Below are 23,477 nucleotides of genomic sequence, written 5' to 3' on the forward strand. Positions count from 1 at the left end.
GAAAGTTTAAATAACTTTTAATTGTTACCCAGGTGCAATTTGATTTTAAAATGGCAAAGATTTTATGTCACGGCAGATGGCAAAATTAATAAAAAGGCAATTTCTGTTCCAGATTATGCAATTTCAAATGTTTACATGTGTCTTTAACACAAACCATACCATTAACCGTGTTAAATCCATACAACCAAAACAGGGTTTTCCCACTAGTTCCTCTACAGTGAGATTCTTTACTGACTCCTCATTGAAGAAAGTTCTGGAAAAAAGCAGTCCTGAAATGGTCAATAAAATAGAATATTGACAAAATACTTTCTCATAATAGATTCCAAATTTTATTCTTGACCTAGAAATATTGATGAAACTCATAAATCTTCATAAAAGATCAGCATTTTCCAGGGACTTTGCTGCAATTGTTTCTACTGATTTTAATGAAGTGGAACTTAAGTAAAACTGTGTGACACACAGGTTCCTTTTTTTTTAGGATAAAGAAAATAATAAAAATATTAGTTTTTGGTTCTTGGAGTTTTACTTAGTTGCTTTCTGTTCCATTGAAATAGCCTTTCAATACCGGTAAAACAAAACAGCAAAAGCAGCTTTAGTAATTGTTTTTATTATACTAGCATAAACTTTCAACTTATGTTTTACAGAGACGTTGTCTGGTATCCTGAACTGTTTTAAAGGAAGGGATATGAGTGACCTAAGTCACTATTTAATTACTTTCACACAAATATTTAACTCAGTGTGACAGTATTATGTCAATACTTAAATGAGAGTTGCCCATGTGTCTTTGAACCTAGGGGCAAGACCAATTATTTGGACTGATAAGCTTAATTTGAATCAGTTTTTCTATTGATGGCTGTGTTAAATCCGACAAATGATGGCCTGTCTGTATATTTAGAAGACAATACACTTCGAAATATCTATTTGAGACTTAGTCATTTAGTCTAGAACGTTTTCTAACAAAAGACTTAGAGATATTTCATCCATCATTGTATTAAACCATATAGACCGTGATTGCATGTTCTTGGATAAGAAACTAGGAAATCTAGATATAGGTATTATTAATTTACTTTTTTTTTTCCCCGTTTCAAAAAAACCATTTATTAACATAGAAATGCAGAAAACTATAATTTTTAATAGTTTATAAAGTGACGAAATAATATTAAGTGTGCTTTTTAGCTGATAGTGTTGACTTCTTTAAGAAAATGCAGTCTGTTAGTGGATATTCTAAATTATTCAGTCATCTGCCACACAGAGATTTATTAGTTGCTGTCTTGAAGTACAGCAGAGGCATCTCAGATCTTATGCTCCACATACATTCCAGAGACTTTGTTTCAAGAAGGTGGATGGTTATCGCAACATTGTGTAAAAGGCATTCAACACAAGGGGTGCAGGATTCAAAAGAAATTACCACAAGTATGCATCTTTCAGCACAGCTTAAAGAAATTAAAAACAATAATTGATGAACCAGAAGAGAAAACTCCCAACAATGATGGTCACAACGACAGATCTCCCCAGTGCAGAAACATAGCTTCTTGCTGTGTGACAAACATTAACAATATTACACTAAAACTCAATTTCAGATAGAACAGCAGAACTGAGATCAACATAATCTCAACGAGCCAAATAACAGAAAACCAAAAAGTTACTCATGATCAAAACTGAAAACGAAGTCTGTTTTCTTTAGGAGAAACACAAACATTGATAGCTAAATCCCATGCTCATAGAAGGACTGGTAATTCTCTAGGAGAGTCATACAGTTAAACAGGATTGTTTTGTGTTGCTTTCGATTGAACAGGTATAACAGCTGATAGCCAAACAAGTGTTAAATCCTTCTACTGAATAGAATGCAAAAGATAATTTAGAAAGAAAATTCTAAAAAAGTACTCACTAGATCGAGAAATACCACTTCATATAGAGTTACTACAACAGAATGCCAAAAGATCATAATGTGAAAGGAAATAAAGATCTTGATATGTCTTGATACACAGAATGCATAAATGATAGAATTCACATAACTATAGAGCTCTTTAAGTACTTTTTTTGTAGCTGTGCCACTTTTGTCATTTTAAGTTTTTGCAGAATCTTAACCTCAAGATATTTGTCTGGACATGAACTAAACAGAAATGGTTTGTATCAACATTAATTGTTGATATGACAAATGGTTGATGTGATGGTATTGCACAATGTAATTTTGCTACAGAATTCTTTTTTGCTTTAGGTTTGAAGGGTGGATGACTTGTTTTCTAGGGAGCTGTTCTTCAAAAAAGGAAACATATCTATGTCATTCAAATAAGTTTATGCTATCCAATTTGAGAGAGCTTTAAATGCAACAATGGATTACAGGAACATATGACATAACATTTTAAATACTAAAATGTTACATAATTTACACATTAGCATAAAGCAAAGACTAGCTTTACTGAAGTAAGGAAAAAGTAAAGAAAATATTGCAGATAAAATGTCAAGCAGATGACAGCATAGAACAATCTTGTTATTTTTAGTATAAAGTTGTATAGACCAACTTTACAGTTAAAACCATTTTGCTGTATATCTTATTTGTTCCACATTAATTACAACATCCTTTTTGCCACTGCTTTAAATGGAAAAGGATCCTGTGTAATAACATAGAGTTAATCAGGAAAGTAATTTTAATTGGGCAAAGCCCCTTTTGTCATCATGACAAAAAGCCAAATGTTGTTATTACTGATAGACTGGAATTTGCCTACAAAGTGATAAGTTATCAAAACCTAATAGTAAAAAAACCCCAAAGCAAAGTTAAGGTTTTAGGGTTCTATTAAACAAACTTTGACAACTCTTTTTCATCAGAAAAATAAGTCTGTTTTTTGTTTAAAAGCCTTTGTATCCTACTCGGTTCTCCTGCACACATTCACTAGTGACAGGAAGAATTCAAGGACCATTTTTTCATAAGTACTAACTGTCTGAGCAGGCACCAAGAACTAGCTAAGTACATGTGTGTTAAGTATGTGTCTTGGGGATAGGACTAAGTGTGTATATGCATACACACGTGGACACAGACAAAAAAAATCAGATGCTCCTTAGAAGTTGCCTATTTGATGACCATGGGCATAAGAGCCAGTTCTAAGCCAATTTTAAACAATTCAGGCCAATTTTCTAAGACTAATTCAGGATATAATCAGTGACAAATCATTTAAACTCTCTTGTTTGCTTATCCATCTAAGAAATGAGAAGAATATATACTTATCTACAATACAGCAGCATTGGAAAGATTGTGTGCTTTTAAAGTATGGATAAAAATCGCACACAAAAAGATTAAACTCTACCATAATTCATAAACTAATACATAAACTGGATATTAGAACAATTGTACCTTCATAATTATTAACTAAGACAGTTAAACTCTTTATGTTCACTGCCCCATCAAGAGACCTTGGCGTATGGGACCACCAATAAACATTTCCTCCCATTTAATAAGGGATTTCTGATCACTGGATATAGATCCTCTTTATTTCAAGATATATTACACAAGTCTTCAACTTTATTTTTATATATTCTATATGTATTATACATACATATCCACATACCTATACAAATGCATTGTACGGTGTATATACTAAAATATATTATAAATATAGTATATATTTTAGCAGTTAATTTATATGGCTCATTTCCTTACAGACAGCAAGAAGTTCTTCGAACTTCTAAAACCTAATGTACATCTTTCTGACCAAGAATACTGCAATGATCAATCTTTTCATATATTAGTGGAGAACAAACCTTCTTAAATCATGTAATAGACATGTTTGTAGCAATAAATGGTGAACATTTAATTTCTCTCCCACATACTGCTATTCTATGCTAGAATTTGTGAATATCTTAATAGCTACCTAATCTTTAAGCTCATATTTTCCACTGACTCATTTTTTTCTTATTAGGGATCAAAATATCCTACTCAGAGTGAAGAAATACTTTCCTGTCAAAACTGAGATGAATCATAAAGTAAAGTCTCAGAGAGGTCTGTCCTGAGTCCAGTTCTACTCAATATTTTCATTAATGACTACTAAGATAATGGAATAGAAAAGACACTTATAAAGCTTGTAGGTGACACCATGCTGGACACAGTTACAAGGACTTTACAGGAGAGCAGTCAAACTCAAAATATTTTCTTGATAAATCGGAGAAATGGCCCAAAGTCAATATGATAAAATTCAATAAAGATAAGTGCAAAGTAGGAAACTTTGAAAGAAGTAATGAAATGCTCAGAAATAGGCGAAACTGTCTAGGCAGCAGTATAGACTTGTGCTATAACAGGCAACAAACAGAAAAGCAGCCAACACCACGTTTGCAAAAGCAGCAAATATTATCCTGAGATGTTCTAACAGATACACTGCCATTCAGGCACAGGAGGCGATGAACCTGCTCCATCAGACTTCGTGGGCCTTCAAGAAGGAGTTAATCCAATCAAGGAACTAAAGTCAAATTCTACATGAAAAAAAGTTTAAAAAGTTAATGCTGTTGAGACACAAGTGAACTTGATGAGTTGTCTTAATGGAAGGCATTTCATTTTTCACTTCATGGGGATAGTAATACAGCAACAGTCAGGGACTTCAACAGTTGAATAGGATCCAGCCACAGCAAAGAGAAAACTTGAGGCCAGAGACAGACGAGCATGAGCTCATGACAAATCAGTGGGTGCATGCTGCTGCAATACTTCCATGTTTGTCCACGATAACAAAAGGGAGATGACCTACATGTACCAGTTGGTCATTTGGAAAATCTCCTAGACAAAGAGTCTACAAATGCAAAATGACAAAGCAGCATTATAGGTATTTGTTAACCATTTCAGTGCAGTACACATGCTAATTTACTTACACTTTTAAAAAAGTTTTAAGACATACATGCTATTATATGTAGAGAATGAACCGCACTTGATAGTATGGCATGAAATGTGTTAGCAAACTGAGCCACTAATGTTTATATAAAAATATAAATTCCCTGTAGTAACACTAACAAAACCACAAACTGACAGTTGTAAAGGGATGTGATCTGATGAAATTGTCCTTCTGGGCCTGAGACAGGCCAAACTGCTAAGAGATAAGATGGGCAACTTGTTCAAGAAGCCACTCTATTGCAGTGATCCTAAATGGCACCCTCATTAGAAAATGCAGAAAAAAAAAATCCTAAGCTCCAGTCAAGAGATTACAACCCATAAAATTTGTGATAAGCACTTGCAATGAAAAATGCTGGCCCAGGAAACGTCCCTTCTCCCTGATCTTCAGCCACCTGGTCCCAGAAGCTGTCAGACCAGCATAGACACTGCTCTGTGTTCCACCACTGGCCACACACAGATGGTTAAGTGCTGCAATCCTGTTGTGCTTCCCACTCATCACCTGCCACCAGATTCACCGTGATCATCCTTCCTATATTTGGGGGTAGAGAGGCACAGCTGGCAGAGAAAACTAGTTAAATGTAAGGACTTATACTCTGCTTATACACATGTAGAGAAGTTCTATCATTTAAATATAAAAATTCCCCAACTTTCTTTAAAGCTGATTTGACAATGCATCATTATTAGTACAATCCATTAGCATTATGATAGCACTCAGGAGCCCTAGGCACAGAACATGACCGTCAGTGCCAGATTCGAACACAGATGGAATAAAAAGCCAGTCCAAGATTTTATAGTTTAGGTATAAGAGGAAGAGACAAGACAGGAGAATATAAATAAGACAGCATCAGTCTGGATGACAGGCAGCAGTGTCAGCATGTTATTGGTTTAACTGTTGTCAACTAGTTCTGTAGACACTGTAGAAAAGGAGAACTTTAAGGGGAAAATTTACTTCTCGGATAGCTGCATTGTTGTTTCAAAGTAGGTTTTTAGAATAACTCTAAATGTGATGCAAAATGTGAACAGACTTGCAAAAACTCTCTCCATTAACTAACTAGGTCATTTATTTTGTTTAGGTCTCCACTTCCTCATCAAAATGTCTTAATAAATCTATAATGACATTTTGGACTATTATTTTTGTCAAAAAGAAATAACATGTTAATCATATTAAAATAAGGTTGGTGGCTGGCCTAGGGTACTCTGGGCTGTATCGGTAACCCAAACTGAATTTCCTGTTCTGATTTGCCAACCCCAGGAGGAGCATAGTGATTATATGCTAACAGCCAAACACTCAAGCAAATTAAGTTCTTAAGCATGAAATTTGCCTTCCTTTAAATTTAAAAAAAAACTGGAAAAAAACCAAAAAACCAAAATAAACAAAACAAAACCAAAACAAAACCAAAACAACAACAATGAAACACAACAAAACAAAAAAAACAACCACAGTCTTATGTTTGTATATATGTGGCAGGTTAGAAAGGATGCTCGTGGACATTGGTTAGATAGCATCTGGATCCAGCAGGGATCCTTGCATGTTTGTTGACAAACGTTCCAGATGTCATGGGAGTTCTTTAACATTTTAAACTCATGTTAATCTGTAATTCTTTTGGGAGAGGATCAGCAGTCAAGGAGAGGGGTATATCATACATATTTTATTTCCTTTTGCTGCAACTGCAAGTGAATGACCCACAGTCTTTAAGACCTGAAGGGATCATTAGATCAGATTTGCAGTTAGCCTTGATCCAGCAACCATTATGTAGGAAATGCAAAGCTTTGCAATAGCTCTATTAAGTCATTTTATTAATGCATCTATTCATTACCACTAACTTACTCGTAGAGTTCTTCCACTGTGGAATTTCAATTTCTGGATGTTAAATTCGGCTTAAATAGCCATAATGATAGGCCACGTCTGCCTCAGGGCTCATTACCACATAGGTGTGGAGAACATTATTGAACAGTACAATGAAATAAACTCCTAAATATTGCATTCTGCCAGACGCATGAGAGCTATTACACCTTTGTTCCTATTACAGCCTCCATAGTTTCCTGTTGCTTGTCCTGTAAGATTTTGTTTGATGAAAAAACAGTTTTAGGAGGCAATTTCCCATCAGTGATGCAGGAAGCATGTTTTTCTTCAGAATGTGCACAGTACTCAACACAGAAGGGTCCTGCTCTACACATAAGGCTTTTCTAGCATGACTGCAACAGAAATTGCTATTAGGTGTTGTTTATATTTAACAATTTATGCATAAGATGTCACAAATACAAACCACAGCGAGGAAGAATGGAGAGAGAAAGTAATTGCAGGGTGCAACAGGGAAAGCTTCAATCAGGCCACGCCATTTTGGAGCTCAACGTCCAGAAACATGAGAGTTTTCCGAAAGCCCCAGTAACAGGCACTAGTTATCACGGAACAGCTCAGTGAGACTGAAAAATTATGAAGCTTCAGCAGAAGTCAAGCTCTGAGCCACAGGTTGTAACAAGGGCAGTATGAGATTGTTCTACCACCCTCTATTAGCTCCATCCAGGGATGCATTCCCCAGAGACTCAGGGACCTCCTGCAACTCCCTGTCCCCATCTGCAGCTTAGAAGAGAAATGGCGTCGACTTTGATGAGGAGACATTGTTTTGACATATCTGTTAAGAGTTCATTGCTTTGCACTATTATTTATTGTTTCAAATCAAGCCCTATCAGTCTGCAACCTAAAAGCTTCCACTACTATATGAAAATTTAAATATATGAAAACTCTGGACACTTTTGTACTTAAATGAAGAGATGGTTTACTACCTCCCCTTAAATGTAGAACAATCGGCAATGAGGCAAGGCTGATATAAATTGAGATGGCTTATAGGCAACCATCCAAATTCAAGTAGAATCTGGGATATTTTCTCTTCTCAGTCTAAACACTGGATATTTTGTATAAATACAAGACTAGTTATCAAGATCCCAAATACAAAGATGGAAAAATCTAACTTTTAGGAGAGGCAGCTTGGAAGGGCCAAGTGCAGAGAAAATCCTTTCCATGTTCACATTTTATTTGAAAATACTCCAGCTATCAGAATGTTGCAACTATGGGCAGTTTGCCTTAACAAAAGGTGCCAGGATCAACTCACAACTATGTACCTATCCCAGCCTCAACCAGCATTAATAGTAGTAATTCCAGTGACTGCAAAATACATTAAATAACAAGATATTACAGCTGGACTCTTCGGCAAATCTAGAAACAAAATAATAATCAGTTCCAGTATCTAACCTACATACATGCATAGTTTCTCTGAACGCAATGTAAATATTTACCCTAAATAGAACATATAGCGCTTTGAATCAAATGGGGAAATAAGTATATTTAAACATAGACTACAATACCACCTTCTGAAAAATATTTAAAGTAATATTTTTCATAACAATCATGTATAATTTCAGTGGACACTTCAAAGCATGCGGCCAAAATAGATTGCTTCGTTACCACTATTCTTCCTATTTTGTTCAAACAAAGTACAGGAGTGTTGCAGTGAGGTTTTCTCCCGACTGTGTAGCACAGTGTTCTGCTTTTCAATAGCAAAATGAAGTAGCAGCACAAATTGGTTTAAAATATTATGAAATAGCATCACTACTTTTGTATGAAATCTAAAAATCACCGCACTATGACCTTAATTTCAATTGGCTTTTTCTTGAAACCAGCTGCTAAACCTCACTACTGATAGAAAAACCATTCAATTATTTCTATATATGCTCAGTAAGCAGTGTTTTAGCTAATAACATACTTATTTTTCCTCACACTGTGGGGGAACAAGATATGTCAGATAGATCTAGAGAATCATCTATGGTTAAATTTATTCAACATAAAGGAAGCTCACTTTTGTTCCCCAGAATTTAAAAAGCAGATTTCAAAAGGAAATCACAAACATGTTTTTCTGTATGAAATCATAATCTTGTTTTTCTGTATGAAATCACAATCATGTTTTTCTGTATAAGCCTCCATTCTCTATGAGCTTTGGTAAGTCTGTTCCAGGTACCAATGTTTTCTTTAGTTCCTGATAGTGTCATTACTATAGTCTTGTTTGGTCAAATTATTGTATTACCTTTATTTGAATAAGTGCAGAGACTCACACCAGTATGTCTAGTAGCCTTCCATATATTCCATATTTTTTCTATTCCACTTAATATTTCTAATTCACATTTTACAGGTATTTTGTAAATGTCTTCTTTCCTATTTTGACAGCAAGCTCTTTGTTATATTATGATGAACATTATCATTTTTCTACAAATATTCTTGCTTTATTCTGATAATTTTAATATCTTGTCTTCAGTGTTGAACCTTTACTTCAAATAAGCAGATCCCATATAAATCAGATTTGTAGTTACGTATGACTGATGTAATTAAAACTCTGAAGAGAACATGTAAAATAAAAAGTCTTCAAGCTTTTCCTGCCTAAATTATTGTTAGTCAAAGACAGTATTCATCATTTCATTACCGGAAATGGAAAAGTGACAGGACATTTAACATCTCGGTACTTATTTCCAAAGGTCTGTTCTTTCAGCAGTGTTTAGATTCATTTAAAAAAAAAATAAAATAAAAAAAAAGACAACGGCAAGAGTAAAATGAGATGAAAAAAATGTCAAGATAAAATCTGAATATTTTTTTTCCCCTGTGCTCAGACTAAATAGCCACGCATGGCAAGGGTCCTTTTTTTTTTTTTTTTAACCTTCCATGGATCATTCACATGGCCATACAAGATGCAATGTTCACCCAAAAAAGCTTGATATAGTAATTATCAGTAGATCTGTCCACCATTCTGCACAGACAGATATACTCCTCCCCTCTCATATCTTTCCATTCCTCAACAGGCAGCCTGGTGGTATGGGATGCTCTGTACTGGCACAGAAGACAGTTGCATCAAATCAGTATTCAGCAATTCAAGACATTCAACCTGTTGTGGTGTCTCTCCCAGGCAATTCTGCAAGACTATACTACATTAATATCTTATCTTCAGAAATAATGACATCTGTATTATAAAACTGAGAGAGTGCACTTGCAGGTAAGTGCCATATATGCAAAATGCTTCCATGTTTCGAAATCATGTTATGGATGCCCTTTAGACACAGGCACATCTCTGTGTTTCAGCAATTATTCATCATTTATGCATTCATAATTTGGGAGAGTTTTGAACTCAAAACGAATAAGAAGCCTACACACTGAATGTCTCAAATGGCTGAACAAGCCTTGACAACAGCTCATCCCTAAGAGTCTCTAAACAAATTAAATAATGAGTAGGGAAACATGAACCTTTCTATCCTGTCTGTGAACATAGTGAAAAGTAGCAATAGTCTCCCAAATCTAGGATATAAAACAGAAATCTGTCTCACAGTCACAAAATCTCCTCCTGTTACCATAGTGATGGAGACTGAGCAAACGACTAAAAATACCTGGTCTTATTCACACTGTCTTAGGAATGTGACCTAAATGACATGTAATACATGTTTTTCCATGAGAAATTAATCGTATTTACTAGGAGCCAACACAGAGAAGCAAATAACATGCAAGTAAGATGTGTGGTCAGACACTCAAAGAGACTAACTTCTCGAAGATGCAGCTTGAACAGAGAGCAGGCTCAAAGGAAGCATACAAAAACTATGATAAAAAGAAACTATATGTAGGTCATTAACAAATCGAAGGCACCAAGTAAACACAGGTTTCTCTCGCTAAATAAAGTTGTACTTGAAAAGCATTATTTGAAATTGTTCATACATGAAATTAACTACCACCTCCAAAGAAGATCACTGTCTGCAAGAATCTCCTAGATGTGATGGCTGTCAAACTTAGGAAGATACAGAGATAATATAAATTGATGTTTAGGCTAGCTGTAGTTCATAGCACCTACATACATTGGTACAAAGCAAAAGCGTGCTACAAAAGTGTGCTAAAGGAGAAATAGTAGGTTGCATCTCTCACCTCAACTTGTGAGGTGCCTGAAGAGGCTGCTGCAAAAAGTCTCACCCAGTAGCTGAGTCACAGAGGCACATCAAAACGACTCCAAGTAAATAATAAGCTTAAACCGACTTTAATTTGGACCTGAAACCAAAGGACAGAAACCAGTGCAAGCTGGGGGGTAATCCAGAATCAGTCAGCACTAAGGCAATGTGTAGTAAACTGCAGGTTCGATGAACCAGTTGGGGATATTATGAGTATAGGACCACACAAGACTGATAGTCAACAGCGTGCAAAACACTCAGAAAAAGGCCTCTCTCACTCAAGGGTACCCAGAAGAAATAATCGCTTGCCCAGGTGAGGTGGGCAAGGGCTCACTCAAAGATATACACAGAAGAGCATAATCACTAACCAAGGAGAAAAGGATGGCTCTCTATCCCGGGAAGTCATCTTACATGGTCAGGGCTCTGTTCACAGACCTGCTGCTCTGAGAAGACCGCTCCAAGGGAGTCTTCGGCAGGGACCCCATTCTATAGCCTGGTTGGATCTGGCTGTGGTCATTACGAGCATGGTCCAGAAGCTTCTCTGGGTTGGGGCACCTCCTTGGCTGAGGACTCTGTCTATTGACTGGGGTTCCCGCCCCTCCTGGATCAGTCACGGTGCCCCGGAGTGCGGAGACGCGACTGTCAACAGTTGACTAAGGTGAGTGGGTGAGGACAGACCCGATGGGGCACAAAGGGTGCCAAAGAGCCATCAACTGCCCCATTGAGACCTCCTGATCTCATGGGGAGTGTGCAACTGCCCCAAGCTGCTGCTCTGCACCGAGAGTGGAGCATCGCAGGCTCCCCTGCTGACTGCCCTGGGAAAAGGAAAAGCCAGAAGGCAGGTGAGGCTAGATTTATTTGAAGGGCTTAATTGCTTACAATTTTATTTCTATTTTTAAAGGGCAATTATCCACCTTCATTTTATAGTGTAGGCTATCTTGATTCTTGCCTTGTAACATCTTACTTTATTTACAAACATTCTTCCATGAAAGTTTGTAAACGTTTGTTGGGCTGAGTTGTTTAAGGATGTTGGAAGGCAAGCATCACTGAATTTACAAAGGGAGAAAATGTTTTGACTGGAGACACCTGCAAATGCAGACCTGCCATAAAATTGCTCTATACCCTCTTAAGTATATTCCAAGATAGTATGGGATTGTATTCCAGCACTGTTAGAAAGAGTGGAATTCTATAAAATGTACTTAATTTCAAGCATGATGATAAAATGCTCCATTTTGAGAATGATCATCATCAGGTAGAGTTTGTCTTTACTATGCTTTTAAGAATAGTATCTTGTCTACTCATGCAAGGCGGAAAAATACAACAACAAGCCCCAACACCATGGAGAATCCTAAGCCTGCATCATCTGCAGTAGAAATTCTGTACCATTGCAAAGTATTTTTAAAAAACACTTACCTGGGCAGAGCAGCTAGAGGACATGCTGTATTCCACTAGCAGGTATGGAATATCCACGGTCTCTCAAAAATTCAGGCAGATTGTTTCTGCCCATTTATTTGCCAAACTCTCTCTTGGAAAACATTGTTTCATAAACTAAAGAAAAGAAGTTTCCATCAGATACATATTTAAAATACATTATTAGGCATCTTTTTTGTTATATTTTTTCATAATATTTTCTTCATTTTTAGAAATATGTTCTTCAGAATTAAGTTAATATGCTTGATAAACTTTGTATGAAAACTTAGGCCTATGCAGAGCTCATATGATGGGATAGTTTGCCACTGACTTACTCTTGCACTAAAGTGAAACTCACACACCATCCTTACCGAATGCAAGGGGAAATAGGTTAGTCTGAAAAACATCTCTTGCCCATATCAAAATTTTTCAATATGGAAAGGTCAAGGACCCTGCAGAACTAGACTGGTAGAAGAAGTCTAAGGTAAGCAGATTATTATAGTGGTTAATACTCTTCTTTATGTGGCAGATACACTCAGCCTACCTAAAGGAGCATATTAAACTGCTTCCCCAAGGGTAAAAGGCAAGGGGAAAACTCATAGTGTAAGGCATTGTCCCTAGTATTATGGTAATGGAGATGCTCATAGATGCCTTGCTGTGGCCACTTAAAAAAAGAAGAAGCAGGACTTAGACTGGCAGGCTAACAGTCAATTATTTTCTTGACGAATTCAATATATTAAATAATATAGCTTCAGTCAAAGACACTAACTCAGAAATAGGCAGTGTGTGACTTATTTTGTACTCCTCAGGGAAGGAAAAGTACAGATTTAAAATTGAAAACTTTAGTCTCCTATACTTTCATGTCCGCAGAACATCTCAGCTGATCTACCTCACTCACAGATTTTTGCGGAATTGGTGCCAGAAATCTTTCCTGGGACAGAAGATACTAGTCTAGCTGATTTACTACTAACTAACAAAACTATCAGTTTTCCTGTAAGGGTTAACAGTAATAGATCATATTACACTCTATATTATGCTTGAGCATATATAAGATGTCTCTTTCTGTCTTCATCAAAACAGAGCAAATGAACGTCAATCTAACATTTCAGAAAAACAGCATCTGCCTTTTAAGGCAGACTTTGCACTCTGAGTTTTGAATACCGCAAAGACAAAATAACAAAAAACCAAAAAAGACATTACATTGGGCTACAACATCCTATCACATCTACAAAGAAGATTTGAATATATAAGTTTAAGACGTCCTTTTAAAGCATCAGTGATTCAGCCATCAATCAGTATTTCATTACAATATGAAGAGTAGTACTTTCCAGTCAGCCAGCATTAGACAGTATGTTGTGAGTTTGCAGCCTAGGATAAGAATACGCTTTTTCAGGAGGATATGGATTATGTTTTAGGAATTAACTAGTTTCATTGATATTTTTTCCTAACATATGGGGAAAACCAAATTTCATACATATATATATATACACACACACATTTCATATATATATATATATACACATTACATATATATATATTTCCTATTTTATGTCAGGAATATAAGACCTGATTATGTATTTTAGAAGTCAAAACTGAGACTACACTGTGAATATTCAGAAGTTTTGTTTTTTTTTTTTTTTCTGAGAGATATATTCATTACATGACTTGCATCAGTAAGGCATTTGGAGGGAACTCAAAGCCTACCCACTGAATATGTTCAAATTAAGTATTACAATCCTCCTACTTTATACTGAAGTATCAAGCTTTATGAATGGAGAATTAAAGGACTGAATGGAAATAGGAATCGAGACATAAACAATTAATACATATCACGCTCAAAAGGCGTAGAAATCAATTAGAATCTACTCCCAGTATTTAATGGGTGGTTCGTTTTTATTTCTCTGGAATGCTAATGCCTATTTAAAGAAGGCAAATAAAAAAAAAAATCCTACATGGTACATTTCTAACCCTTAGCTATTAAAATGGTTGTCTAAGTCCAATTTGCAGTACTACGTTTTGACGCATGGTTGAAAATGCATACTATTTCTCTTTTTCTCAGCTTTTGCCCATCAGGAAAGCTATTTTCTAGTGTATGCTCTCACCTCACCTTAACTATACTCTGTGATGGGATGGCCACCTCTTACTCTGGAAGATATATTTGAAGGGCAATGGATTAGATAAAAAGGAAATTTAGATTAATTTTTGAAGTCCAACCTGCTTTTTATTTTCTATAATATCTTCCTACATTTCTTGGGGTAATAAGGACTATGCAAATAGAAACATTCAGAAGAATGCAGAAGGTAGTGAGAAGAGCAACCAGAGCTAAGGAACAAGTAGGTTTGGAATTAGTCAGTATTTCCTCTTCTATCAACATTTCTCTGCTTATGTATCAGGAGAAGCAGCCCTCGTGTCTGTATCTTCTTGATTATGCCTTCAAGCTATTGACATTTATGCTGCTCCTGATCATTGCTATTTATTCTGGTGTGTGTGTCCATGAATTTTCTATCATACAGCTGAACAACAACTATCTTCTCTACCACACTAGCTTGACTGGACAGAGAGCCAAACTGATGAGAAAATGGGAAACAAGAGCAGGTGTAAAAACTCGTTCCATTAATAAAATATATCATACAAGGTTTGCTTCAAAAAATTTGCAAAGGCATCTTCTTTAAAGAGGCTCTCTAAATGTACAAGTTAGTTATTTCATCATGGGAGATATTTAAGTGCTATTCATTTGCCAAAAAATCCACCAAAAATACAAAAGGGCAATAATACTAGAAAAAAAATCTCGGCAAGAACGATCGAAAGGGATAAAGTGTTGAGACAATCGTGATGATACTCAGTTTTGCACATTCTCACCTACCACAACACAATGACACAAAGCGCAGTATGCAAGAGTTAAAATAGTTAATTATAATGGTTAATAATTAATCTCCTCATCAAGTGATCAGAAGAATCTCTTTATTCAAACTAAACCCTGCAGTTCTGCAGTGCCAGAACGACATCTTAGAAATGGAGCTGTGCATATGGAGACAGGAAATCTTCCTTACACCAAAAATTACTTTGAAATAATTGTGTTGCAGACATAGAATATTACTTAAGAATAGACAGACAGCTGAAATTGAAATAAAAATGCTATTTAAAAATGGGAAGACTTGCATTTTTTTCTTGTCCATCTACTCCTCTAATTCAAAATACCGAAGTGGTATAGACAGATCCAAAACGCCAGCTCAACTTTCAATGCAGGCTATCATTTTACAGAACTACCTCACAACTGGTAGGGATGGTCTGTGACTTGTAAACTGTAATTACAGATATGGTTCGCTTTCACTAGTGTAAGAAACAAGTGAAGGGCAACTACAGAAACAGATGAGGAGGTAGAACTAAGAGGTGTGCAGCATATAAGAAAATCTTAAAAGAATGCAACAACAAATTCCTTTCCCTGTAAACACACATGGACAGGTACGAAAAAACAATTACCCCATAGTGCTTATAATGGACGATCCTTTCCAAAGGTGACTAGATAAAACTATTTTGAGACAAACACATTTCATCCCAAATTACAGAAGCAGATCAGGTACTATGTGAAATACTATCTGCACCTAATCAGAGTCTTGGGGGAAAGACAAAGCTCTGTATCTCAGCAGAGGAAAAGTGGAACAATGAAACTTGGTAAGGTGAGAAACTCTGTGTTCAACATACATATTTGTTTTCTACAACCCAGGAGCAGATATCAAGAAATGCTGTATCACCTCGTCATTAATTATACCAGTAGCAAAAACTCCCTCTCTTCCGGTATATAAAGTGAAATAATATTTTTAAAAGTTGATAATTACCAAATGATATGACCTGATTTTTATTACCCTATTTTAGGATTCTGGAAAACAAATAAAATGGATTGTTTAATGGATGACCTAGTTCCTACTTTCCTCACTTATTTGAGCGAGGTACAAGTTTTCTTACAGTGTACTTCCTAGATAGGAGGCTTAGACATCACCAGAAACATGATAACTCAACAGAAGCTATGCAGCCTCCATTAGCAGCCAACCTGCAATATTCATGAGCTCTTTTAACTTGGTATAAACTCTGAGGTGGAGGGCAAAAGTACATATTAGAGCGTTCTATTTTTCATAGCAAAATAGTAATAAAAATTCTTACACTGCTAGAACATAAGTGGTACATGGATTAAACAATCAAGACATTACCTCAATGTTTACTCTCTTGAGTTCCCTGTGTTCAAGCCACCATCTCACATATCTTTGAATGCAAATGACTGCTTTAAGTACTTCTCTACTGCTAGAATGCTTTCTACTATCATGAGAAGCTTTGAAGACTTCCAGGTAGGTTCCCTTTTTCTCCACCTTCTTCTGAGTTTGAAGGTCAAGGCATTTGTCACTAGGAATTAAAGTACAGAAGATTTGCTTTTCAATTTGGTGGAAAAATGCTTGAACTATGAATCAGAATTCTAGAAGATAAATTGTCATGTGCACCTAAAATAATTACAGAATCATGTAGAATCCTTTTATTTACATTAATAGCTAGAAAAGATTGAAAAGGAACTGTTGGTCATTTACCATCTACGATTACAGAATTAGCATCCAAATCTGCTTGCCAACTGTTCCGCTACAGCTGTGCAGATCTACACAATGCCCATGGCTTTGTAAACTATAAGGATTAAGTTATTATTTTAAATATAATTAACAACTTAAATTCCTATTCAGCTGTACAACTTTGTCCAAAATGGAGGGCACAAAATGTCATATTTTGCATGAGAATACACTATTTCAAAAAAATTAATTTGAGTAAGATTAAAAAAAAAAATAACTCACCTACCAGCTCTTGCAGTTGAACTGATAATACGGACTATAGTAGACAGACACATCAAAACCTTTCAGTGTCTCTTCCATTTGGATGCTAACTTCCATAACTTTTATTAATGTGTATTCTTTAAAGTTGCCAGGAAATTCCTGCCACCCCACGGCCCCAAAATAAAAGATTTTACAAGAACACATGAATGTATTGAAACCAATCCTTTTCATAAGAACACAGCATGAAACGCTGTATTGGAGATCTTCCCAACAAAACAAGACAGCAGAAATACCAGAAAAGCCAAGATATTCAATAACCTTAATTGTACATGTATTTGCTACAGTAAAATCGCTATTAATAAAAGTAAGTTTAAAACCCTGAAAGGTCTCAACTTTGTCTTGATACAGAGGGAGTAAAAAGAAACTCTCCAAAGTTTGATCTCCACAGTTCTCCTGTGTCATTATTTGACTGTGTTCCAACTTAGGAAATTATCAAAATCTATATGATGAATAATCAAAATGCTAGATTTTGCATTCCAAGCAGACTAACTGGTAGAAACATAAACTAAAATGTAGGTGAGGATTTTTCATAGACCACATTTAGAGGTTTCTTTTTTTTTTTTTTTTCCTAAAGGTACAATTGTGAATAGATGTAGTCCTTTTACAGTTAAGGTCATGAGTATCTGTGTGCTTTAAAGTCAGTTGTAATTTTACTTACCACATCCAGATTGTGCCAAGACTAAACCAATCTGTTTGAAATATCATTGAATTGAGACTTTTTTTTTTTTTTTGATGCCTGGTCTTAATTAAGCGAGGTGCTAGTCATAAAATGCTTGAGAAATGGAGATCTCAGTACTTCTCAAAATCTCGTCTTTTGCTTTGTTTTTTGGTTTAGGGGTTTTGTCTTGCTTTGGTTTTGTGGTGGGTTTTTTTTGTTTCCTCTGTTGTTGTGTTTGTTTGCAAGGTTATAATATTAAAAAACAAAACAAAACAAAACAACCCAACAACTTGGATGTTGAATTTCAAACTTGTTATTTTCTGGTATTCTGTAGCACTTTTTCACTCTAGCCAAGAGCCTGCAGGATTTCTCATCAGACCATCTTATAATTAAAAGTTATCATTTGCACTTATTCATCATTCCACTCTATGCCACAAAGACAAATCTGTTCCATCAATCTTGATCTCTCTACTGGCTAAAAAATCTTCCAGGTATTTCATATAACCTAACAGTATGGGACCACAATTTCACCATTCATAATCTGATAGAGCTTTTAACCTGCTCCACTGAACAAAGAATTGAAACTTCTACCAGCTTAACTTAGCTCTGTACAAGCAGGGGCTGTGCATTTATTATTTTCCACAGAGAATGTATCAGAGAACAGCATTTTAATTCGTTTGTAGGGTTTCAAAGAAATTGCAGTTTCTTAGGTTGCACAGAGAACACCCATCATCACAACGGTTTTTAGACAGGTCTGCCCAGTTTGCAGGTGCTGGCTATCTAGTCTGAGACAGGAGAATGTGCCAAGCACGAGAATATCCAAGGGTTACATCTCTAGACTGATCAAATCCAATGTCTTCGAAGAGCAAGGGCCATCATTATGTCAGATGGACAGGAAGGGAACTACCTGACTTATTGGATACATGGGCATGTAGAAAATAAACAGTATTTCTCTTCTATTTTTTTTCCAAATTTTGAGAAAAAGTTCATAAGAGGTAATTTTCTGTGTTGGGAGGGAAGGTCCCTTTGTGCTGTCTTACAGGAAGAAAAATTTTAAATGTTTTCTTAACATCGTTTTCAGATTTGTTTCAGATTCTAGATATAGCTTGATGTTTCAAAGCAAGACCCTCAAAACACTATGTAAGTTGAGGTAAAGGTAGGTTATTTGAGGAAGGCAGGGCACTGGAACGGAAGCAGAGAAAGTCTTGCTAAAACCAGAGAGTTCTGATTTTTTTTTTTTATGAACACATGTTTCAGAACAATTCTGATTTTTTAGATCCATGATAACAAAAATGATATAGACAAGTGGCTGTTTGAAAGATCGAGTGTACAATCAAATCCTCACTTAGGTACAGCAGCTGTCTGCACTACAGATGTCTTTGTAAAATCAAATTAATTCTGCAGATCTGATGGCAATGCATTGAATGGCTCTTCCTACTGAATTATACATGTGGTAATTTTTTTATAACCTCACAATTTAATTTCATTCAATTTACATATTCTGATTAATAGTGCTGTGTAAAGATATATTTAATATGATCTGGTACTGGTGTATAAATAATGTCTTATATCAGTATTTTGTACTGTTCTTAAAGATTGATTTATTTTAAGGGTGGCTTCAAATTAACACTGTTCTTATATGCCACATAAAATGCACGCTGAACTACCTCTTGCTTAATATGATTTCTCTCTGTTACACTATCTTTAATGAAAACTTTTACAGGAAAAAAACCCTGTTGTTTTAATAGAAGAATATAACTAGACAGAAAAAAGTGGGTGTTATTTAATAAGTGTTTAGGACATACTAGAGCAGAACAAATACCAAGCATGATGTTTGAAAAGGAATTTCTATCAAACCAACAGTTAATCTGCATTAATATATATTCCATCACTTATAAATTTTAGTTCAGATATTGCTACTAATTAGTTTTGGCTGATATTGGAATATTTTCCATGCCCCATTTATAAAAGCTGTTTGCCCATCTGTTAATAGGTTGGAAATGATTAAAGGACACTTATTTTGGCTGTTGCAAAGGCCAAATAATTTTAAAGCTTCAAATATGTGACAAAATCAGCTAAAGGTCTGCCAAGTTCAGGACCTGATTTTCCTGAAGAATTGTGGTGTTTGCTTCCTTTCCCTCCTGCCTAAAGTATCTATGAGTATATAAAATATAAATATGTTTTTAATATATTTTGCAGTGTATAAAAGCAAAAACTCAGCCTACTATGATAGGTTACACCTACTGTCTATTTGTTTAAACAGAGTTTTTAATAAACTTTGAATGTTTTTCAGACCTCTAGCTAAAAAAGCATTTCTGCTGTTTGTATATTAACTTTGAAGCATTGCTTCTGAGATCTTAACTAAAACGTGGCTTAGAAGAGTACTCATCACAATATTTTAATACCTATTCCTTCTCTTCCTGTCTTTTGTTTCATAAGTGTGCATAGAAGAGCAAGAAAATGAGAAATAAGTCAACATGGGAAATATCAGAGGAAAAAGAAGACAAAAAACAAAGTAAAGAATTGGATGAAAAGGACAATCATGGACAGTGACCTGGGAATCCACAGTAAACCAAAAACCCTAGTGGCAAGAGACTTACATGTGCCATTATTGTGAGATAATTCAAGACTTTGGTTCCACCGGGGAAGAGTATTTCAGTCAAATGTTTAAGTTAAATGGAGACATAAATAAACCTTTTACAGAGAGCTGGAATAACTCCTGTATACAATTTACATCCTATGGCCTACCTGAAGGCAAATCTCACACGTTAAACTATATCCTGCCTTTTCTCTATACGACTTAACTTGATGCTTTACAATATCAGGATAGAACCCAACCTGACTCAGTCCAGATGAAAAGCAGCAATGGAGTTATGAAAAGAGTATTCAAACATATATTTTAGTCCTGGTTTGTCTGCAAGCCCCGAATATTTTTTTTTCCCTTGGCTGGATTTGAACTGTAATATCAAAGGGAAAAGACCAATAACTAACCCTAGGCTTATTTGCTTCATCTGTAAATTTAATTTTACAAATGAGTAACATAAAGTGCCACCAACATACATTAAAGTCATACCACCTGCTTTGTATTACTCCAATGGAAAATCTGTCAAGCACTTTCTTTAATCACTATATGTCTTAAAAATTCAACAAATGAAAGGATTATCACTGAAATCATATTAATCTGCAAAGGATTAACAGCCTACTGTTGAAAGACTTCATGAACTGCAATAGAAGAGGATCTGAAATAAAAAATGCAAAGAGCTTTTCACATAAATACTGCAGAAAGATTGTAGAGATTGAAGCAGCAAAAGTGAAAATGGACTGAAAAAAAGAATGGTGATGTGAATCAAACGCTTCAGCACTGAAAATAGAACAAAATAATAGAAAATGTGCTATAAGCTGTAATATCCTTACCACCCATATACAGTTTACTCATTTTCTTTTTAAGTTTCTGTAACCAGTTGTGCTCTCATTTGTATTTTCAGACAGATTTAGGGACATTATCTGGAACACCTTGTTTAGAGAATGAAGCAGAATTTTATTGAACATTCTGAATTTAATTAAACACTATGAATGAAGTCTTGATTTCCTACCAACACAGTCTTCTGTATAGACAGAAAGACACTCCCTTGCCCCCATTTGTAAAATACCTTCAGCAGTACACAACTTAGCTTTTAGAATTTCAAGACAAATAGATTGTTTTATTTCTCTCTTATACTTTCCCTGCCTATAGGACTTTGAAATCATGGCCAGGCATTTCTTATTATTTAATGGCCAACAGAGTTCATTTCATCAAATCTCATTCAGTAGTTATCCATATTCATGAAGACACTTAAGGTTCTGTTTGATTTTAGCTTTAGTAGGATAAAGGATATGCTTAAAGTTAGGTATGTACTTAAAATGCTATGCTGAATTTGGATGGAAGCAATTGCATGCTTACCTGAGCTAAAGTTAAAATTAAGCATATGCTTAAGTGTTTTGCTGAATACAGATGGAGTGCTGAACTGGAGCCCAGTGATTACTCATAAGTGTCAGTATGTTCTCAATCCAGAAATTATCACTTTACAAATAAAATCTGAAGATATGCATATATATAATCAATGTATGGCTGAGTAGAATTTTGATGACCAGCTAATTACAATTCATGCAGACATAAATTAAGAAGATGATGAAACACTGCTTAGACTCAAAGATACATTCCAGATTATTCACTCAGAATGTAAACAGAAGACAAAATATGACAGTGAAACAACAAGGAGGCATAAAAGACAAGCCATAAGGCCAGGCATAACAGCTTTCACTTCCAGCTAAAGACAGTTTCCAACTTCAGTGGGCCCAGTTTAGTTGGTCTCGGGGCCTGGTATTAAAATTTGCCTGGTTTCCTGAGAAGGCAATGATGTTAACGGGAGAGTTTAGAATACACATCAAACAAATAGATCTTATTCATCACACAGAAGAACCAAGAATCACCATTCTGAGGTTTTGCAACTCAGTGACACTAAGAATCTATAGATTCTGCTTGGAAATAGTGTAAATGTATGACTAAGACCCACTCATGCTTTCTAATGCCTTTTTCAGTTTGCAATATTAATTTCCAAAAGAAAAGCATTGAAAAATAAGTTTGAAAATAAGTAAATCACTTTCATCTGCTGTCATTTTTTACAAAAGATAAATAGGTAAAAAGCACCTCGTATTTCTCCTTTCTAATTTAGCACTTGATGCAGTGCTTTTCTTTCTGTTGGCTTGGAAGTGGAGCATAAGCTGGAAAGACAGAACAAAGACCTACTGAATAGCTCATATCTGCCTTATATTTCAAGAACTGTATGTATACTTTAAAAGGTTCTAAATTTAGATAGGACTTAACAGCTTTACTCAGTAAAACTAAAAAGTTCAAGGAAATAAACCAAACCTAGTCAGTGACAGCAAATGTTAGGGATGAACCTAGCAATACTTTGCTTTATGCTCAGATGTATAGGTTCGAAAAGCGTAAATATTGATCTCCTCTTTCCATCTCCTCAATGACTACTCCCTGTCCTGCTACCTTATAATTCTAACAGAGTTTTCATTTAATGAATTATGAAAACACAAAACCCACAAACATTTTCTATCGCTTGTATAGATCATGATGTTTGGTTTTTGTTGTGATTCATTTCTGATCTGGCTACCTCTTTAAAAGGATGTGCATCTTTAAAAGACTCAGAGGAAACAATTAAAAAAAACTCACCAGCATATAACTGAAGCATTTTACTATAACCCCTTCAGACGTCCTTACCATTTTAATTCCCGTGTTCCTGAAACACAGTGATAAACAAAGCATGTTAAAGATCAGATATCTGACATCACACCAAAATACCACCCATCCCAAAATGCTCCTCCTCACAATGGCCAACAAAGGGTATAGCCAGGCATAAGAAACATGGCACTTCCAGGGTGATTTGTCTCCATTATAGAATTCTGGTCATCAGCAGTTTAGTCACTGAGCTAGAGGCAGCATCTATATCCTTATGTCTAATAGCTACTGAATAACCAATCAGACATAGAATTGTCTAATCCCTTTTTGATTCATTTTCTATTTTCTGGTTTTGCAACACCTGCAGCTGCCAGATCTACAATTCATTTATGCATTAGATGAAAAAGATTTGTGTATTTTTGTTTCAAATTTGCTACCTAATGATTTCATCAAGCCCGTCTAGTTCTTGAG

General features: G+C 35.5%; 1 pseudogene; it reads right to left on the reverse strand.

The window, feature by feature from the left end:
* Positions 1–11,247: 11,247 nt before the first annotated feature.
* LOC135988187 (uncharacterized) overlaps positions 11,248–23,477 on the reverse strand; it is a 31,296-nt pseudogene continuing 19,066 nt past the window's right edge.

This window comes from Caloenas nicobarica, chromosome 4 (assembly GCF_036013445.1).
Source record: "Caloenas nicobarica isolate bCalNic1 chromosome 4, bCalNic1.hap1, whole genome shotgun sequence".
NCBI classification, from domain to species: Eukaryota; Metazoa; Chordata; class Aves; order Columbiformes; family Columbidae; genus Caloenas; species Caloenas nicobarica.